The 6,128-nt window shown below is 43.6% G+C and overlaps 1 protein-coding gene across 1 annotated transcript in view; it reads left to right on the top strand.

Annotated features, from left to right (window-relative positions):
- Positions 1-6,128, top strand: part of Commd1 (copper metabolism (Murr1) domain containing 1) — a gene marked incomplete at its 5' end in the record, with an annotated part of 104,909 nt that overhangs the window by 72,685 nt on the left and 26,096 nt on the right.

The following is a 6,128-nucleotide window of genomic DNA, read 5'->3' as shown; positions in this document are numbered from 1 at the left end:
TGCCTGGCAAGCGCGAGGTCGTGAGTTCGGTTCCCGGTACCGGAGAAAAACCAAAAAAAAAAAAAAGAAGAAACATTTATCCTACGGAATTTATTGGCAAGGTTTTGGGATATAGCTTGTGCCATGAGCACAGAGTATGGGTGGTAAATCCAATATTTTGGCATACATGAATGCAGCAGATAAATCTTTAGTGTGAAGTACAGAGGCTAAGACTTGTTTACATTCATCGTTGGCGTTTTTATATGCTAATTGACAAATGAGAATATTCGCCACATTATTGTGAGAAATCTGCCTACTGCAGCCTCTTGCAGTTGTGCTACAAACTGGGTATAAGTCTCTCTAGGACCCTGGAGTGTCTGAGTAAAGAATTTATTAGGTGTACCATCCTCTGGGACAGAAATCCATGAATGGTATAGAAGTTCTTTACGCTGCATGATACGAAGTGGCGGGGTCCATGCCTGGGTATGGGCTTGTGCCTGATACAGTTTCATGGGTAATTGCTTTAAGATTTTCGTCCTCGCTATCTTGGTTACTCTGTGCCTGTTCTGATTAGTGACTTTAATTGCAATTCAGAATGGAGGAATTGTGCTGATGATAAACACATGCAAGTGAGATGGGTTACATCACCTGGCACCATTTGCAATCCTTGAATGATAGTGTCCAAACAGCCTGTAGTATATGGACCCTGGACTCCATTGTCTAGACACTTTGCCTCAGTTCCTTTAATTGTAACAAGTTGAAAGCTCTGTCCAGGTCTGCCTCTTTAGTGATGGGAAAGCACAGTGACTATGCACAGGTAATCACATCACAATATTTTGGCTTTTTTGCAGGCGGGGAAGGAAAGGGTCATTTTTGAGCTGATTCTTTGGTATGGGGAAGGGAAGACTGTGGGAAGAGGAGACCGGGGAGGGGCATTGGGAAGGCTTATCTCCTGAATTGAATTTGGAGGACAAAGCAGAGTGTGTGACTAAATTGGAAAAGTTTTGCATTTCTTTATGACTATCTGACAAAAGTGAAATCAGCTGAGTATCTGAACTTTTTAAGCAAGCTTCAGTTTCCTCCTGCAGCCCATTCAGAGACACATTACTGGGGCTGGGGATTTAGCTCAGCGGCAAAAGCGCCTGCCTAGCAGAGACACATTACTGTGATAATTTGACTCCTTTGTAATGGTTATGTCAGGGACTCTTAATCTCAGGGTTGTGGGTTCAGGCCTCACATTGGACACCAAATATTAGAAGCCCTTCTAGACCTCTTTGAGGTCCAAAAAAGTCCACATTTGTAATCCCATGGAAAAGTCATTGGAATTCTAATGTTAATTCCAATCTACCACTTCCAGTGCAACCCATGGCGAGAATAAAGACATTAAGGCATATTTGTAGTTGTGGGGAGCCAAGGGCCTAAGTCCAGTCAGAGTAATGGCTAACAAAAACAAAGGCCCCAACCCAGGGCCAACCCGAGATTTTATTAATTTCTGAAGAGCAGAGTGGCTTGGGGATGAGTGACTGCAGAAGTGGTGGGAAGTACGTGAGTGCTGTGAGCTCGGCTAGGTAGGAGGCCTGAAATCACCCCTGCAGTATGCAGAGAGAGATGCAGAAAGAGTAATCTGCGTATCACAGATCGGGATAATATCTAGTGTTTTGGGGTCAGTGCTTGAGTTTTGATGTGTAATTTTCAAGCCCTGAGAAGTCATAGCCTCTTTTCTTGAGGCTCATTCTCAGCTCGCAGCCTCGGATCACTTGGCCTAGCTCACACATATTACTTGGGAGCTATAGGCAGGGCTTCACTGACATGTCTCATTGCTTTAAGAACTCCGTATCAGCTGCTGGGCTAGGCCCATTTGCATTGCTTAAAGCCAGTTAGGGGATAAAGACAAAACTTAGCCAGTTTTGGTTGCACATACCAACACACAAGAATAGGGCCAGATTTAGCCAAAATGGAGACAACTGATCTTCTTTCAAGGAGAGTCACCCCGGCGTCCTCCACAGTGAGAAGAGACGTGTCTGTGGGAGGCGTACATGCAAGCGTGAGAGTGTGTGTGTGAGCACACATTTCTGTGAGAGAGTAGCAACACTTCCCTCCGGCTCCCTGGGCCCTGTGAAGCCCAGACCTGCTGTACTCATTGCAGCTTTATATTTGCTCTCCCTCCTTCCGATCTTTTTAAACAATTTTATAACTACCTATATGCAGAACATAATGCTTCTATCCCTTGTGTGGAGCTGGTGCACATGCAAACACATCTCAATTCCTTTCCTCATCCCCTTCCCTGCCCCTTCCTGCCCCTGCCCTCCATTCTTTGGTCCCCTTTGCATATGAGGAAGATCTGTCTTCTCCAGGTCCGATGATCTGTCTTTTATTTATATTTTGCATTTGTCTTATAATGGAAACTGTCATTATTTAACCTGTATCTAATTTACTTCACTAACATTATGATCTCATAGTTTGAGCCAAACAGCAAGTAAAAGGAAAAGAAAAGGTTCAAAAATAAAAAAAGAAAGTAAAAGAGGAAGACAAAGGGAGGAAAAAAACCCAATCCCTGGGGAGGGAGGAACACGAAGGAAAGTAATTTTGAGAGGAAAGACTGAGTCAAAGAAAAAAACTCCTGGTTTTGAGTGAGCAGTTTCTTTCCAGGATCTATACATAGTGTTGGGCTCCAGCCAGTCATAAGTTTCTCCACTTACTTTTAGGGCTCGCAGGTTCTTGAGGTTCCCTCTCTATACCAGAGGCCCTCCATCCATTCCCCTAGACTGGTTGCTGTCCATGCAGAGGTGTGTCCTTGCTCCTGCACCGGCCCTCTGCTCTGTGCTGGATGCAGACCACAAGGCAGGAATTTGCGTGTGCCACTGGACTCAGCGTCTGCAGTCGTGGGGTATGGCTGCTTCCTTCCCTCCCTGGGTGCTGTCCTCATCCAGGGTTAGGTTGGCTGGTTGGTCCCTGCCTCTGCTACCCCATGCTGTGGTGAAGCAAAACATAGAGTCAGCTTGAAGTTGGTGGATGGTTGTGCCCTTGTGTGTGTGGGGGTGTCACCTAGTGGCTCCAGTTGGGGGTCATCCATCATGGACCTGTTTGTTCCTGTTTGTGTATATGTGTGTGCCATGTGCAGGACAGCACATTATGGATTTGATTGCTCTTGTGCCTACCTTTGGTCTTTTTTTTGTTTGGTTTGGTTTGGTTTGGTTTTTTTCTGGTACTGGGAATTGAATTCACAACCTCGCGCTTGCCAGGCAGGCGCTATGCCACTGAGCTAAATCCCCAGCCCCTGTCTTTTGTTTTTGACACAGTATCTCACTATGTTGTTCAGGCTGATCTTAAACTCACTATATAGCCTGGGCTGGCCTCAAACTTGCAGCAGTCCTCCTGCTGTTAGCCTCCCAAGTGCTGGGATTACAGGCGTGTACCACCATGCCTGGCTCTACTTCTGGTTTTTATCCTCTTTGAGTCATCCTGAGTATTACCACCAGATTAGTGTTTCGATCATATTACAGTAGTTCCTGGCCAAAATTTATTACTGATTTCCTTATTGTCTTATAATGAAGTTTAAGTTCTTTAGCAATGTAACTTTGGCCCTTTTCAACTTTGCCCTCTAGGATGTTTTCTCTAAAAGAGTAGTCTATTTAATTTTGTAATTTAGTATTGCTGGTCATAGTCTTTTTATTCTCCTGGCCATTTGTCTCCTGGAATTGTACTGTGTGGACTGATAGCCCCAAAATTATGTTTTAGCAGAAAACAAAAGTGGCTGTGATGTCGAATCGTGAGAGGCGTGTCTCTACCCGACTGTGCATTTTGGGCTTTTGTTGCTGGTTGAACACGTTTATGAGGCCAACCTTCTTCAGCCAGCTCCTTGCTAACTGCCAGACAATCCAATGAGAGCACCACCTGATGGTGAGCCTGACGGTGTGCCAAAATGTCCAAAAGGCTTTGCTTTGGGTTTTAAATTCTAAACATTTTTATTGATCCGAAAAGGTCCTCTAGAGAGCATTTAATTTTACTTTGAAAGCCTTGACCACTGCTTGGCCAACAGATTTGATTTATAGTGTGGTTGGTTAAACTGGCGCTCACTTGGAAATTATCAGAGCTTTTAAGCTTCATGGGTCCACATTCAGCCTTATGTTCTGTTTTGCAAAAGTGGAAAGAATAGTAACACCTAACCATTGACAAAATAGGAAACACTCTACAATGATTGCCTTCCTCATTGATCTCCATTGTCTTCAGAGCTTATTGTTTGAAAGTTACCTGTAAAAATCTTTACTGTAGGATGTAGTGACTTTCGGAAGTTTTTCCCATCTGTGTTTTCTGAAGGAACCCACTTTTGGGCAGGCTAGTCTACGCATTCTCCCCCTACACCCCAACATTGCCAGGCACTTCTAAGCAGGGTCTTCGTGTAACGCGTTTGCCTGGTCTGGATTGTCTCTTCCCTCATCCAGCTTGCAAGACCCAGCTTAGTGTTTACTTCCCTATATCAGAAAAATGGTAAATTATGTCAGCATCGTAAGCACTTTTAATGTAAATTATTCAGGCTTTCACTAGCAGAACAAACAAATGAACAAACAACTATACAACGAAATTTGCATAGAATGAAAAATTTTTTACTCTCAAGTTTCAGTAGCTGGAGCCCTAGAGGTCAGATAGACGGAAAACATTAACAGAAGGAATAGAAGGAATAGTGTCGCCAGATGGAGTCCAAGGTCCTTCAGTAAAGAGATGGGGATCTCACCTCACCTGCCTGTGGATAGGGTGTAGGGTCACTGATTTATGTCAGAGAAAACAATTACAGTACACATCACTGAGACACATTAGAAAAATGTATGAGGCAGAAGTAAAGAAGTATACAGTCAGGATAGTTTTAGCCCTCAAGAGATAACTGCGTTGTGGTCCCGGGGTTGGGGATTTTTATGTAGTCTTGGGAGTGTCTTCAAGATGGACAATCTGATGTGTATTTCATTGTGTATTTCTACCCTTTAGGTGGGCTCTGTTAGACTGTAAGATGTTTGCGTGTGTTTGAAGTTTAGAGATTGTTCCCACTTAATTGTGCTGCTTTCTTCTTCTGTTTGTTTTAGATTTTTTGAGATAGGGTCTCCCTATGTATTCCAGGCTGGCCTTCAACCCACTATGTAGCCCAGGTTGGCCTCGAACTTGCAGCAGTACTCCTGCCTCAGCCTCGCAAATGCTGGGATTACAGGTGTGTGCTACTAGGCCCAGCAATTGTACTGCTTTCAGGGCTGGGGATTTAGCTCAGCGGCACAGCACCTGCCTGGCAAGCGCAAGATCGTGAGTTTGATTCCCCCGGTTCTTGGAAAAAAACAAAATGAAACAAAAAACAAACAAATTGGTTGCTTTCTTGCGGTTGGAAGTCTGTGAGAGAAAAAGCATAGACTCAATTTACAAGTGAGAAGCACAGGCCCAATTTACAGGCTTTTTCCCTAAAGTACTTTTCCGGAAAGGAAAAAGGCAATATAATTGCCTTTTGAACTGCATAGCGAGACCCTGTCTGGTAATTTTGTGTTTTGACACTACAGAGTTTTAAAATTTTTGTTTGGTTGTTTTAGACAGGGTCTCGCTATGTAGTTCAGGCTGACCTTGAACTCACTAGGTAGCCCAGGCTAGCTTTGGACTTGGGTAATCCTCCTACCTCAGCCTCCTGAGTACTAGGATTATAGAGTGCACCACTATGCCCAGCATGAAAGTGCAGAGTTTCTTAAAAGTACAGTTTTAAGGGTATAGTTTTCCTTATCTCCTTTCTACCTACTTTACTTCTTCCCGTCCTACCTTAAATCGTTTATTGTGCTTGCGTATAGAGGCCTTCCTGAAAAAGAAGACCCAAAGACGCCTTAGAATATAAATAGTGTGTTTGCTGTTTTATTTCATTTCTTGAGTTGTTTTGAGACAGAGTCTCTCTACTCAGGCTGGTTTTGAACTTGCTGTGTAGTCCAATCTGTCTTCACACTTGCAGTCTTCCTGCTCAGCCTCTGAAGTACTGCTATTACAGTTTTGTACCATTTTTAATAAAGTGATTATCTATAGAGCTGTGAAAGGAGATATAAGCTTTTTTCTAGGGATAGTAGATTGTGGGAAGGTATGGAGGGGAACTAATGGAAGATAAGGGTTGTTTTACTCAGGTTTTTTTTTTTTTT

This window comes from Chinchilla lanigera, unplaced genomic scaffold (assembly GCF_000276665.1).
Source record: "Chinchilla lanigera isolate Chin_1 unplaced genomic scaffold, ChiLan1.0 scaffold00023, whole genome shotgun sequence".
NCBI lineage: Eukaryota > Metazoa > Chordata > Mammalia > Rodentia > Chinchillidae > Chinchilla > Chinchilla lanigera.
This window is presented reverse-complemented; position numbering and strand designations above follow the sequence as displayed.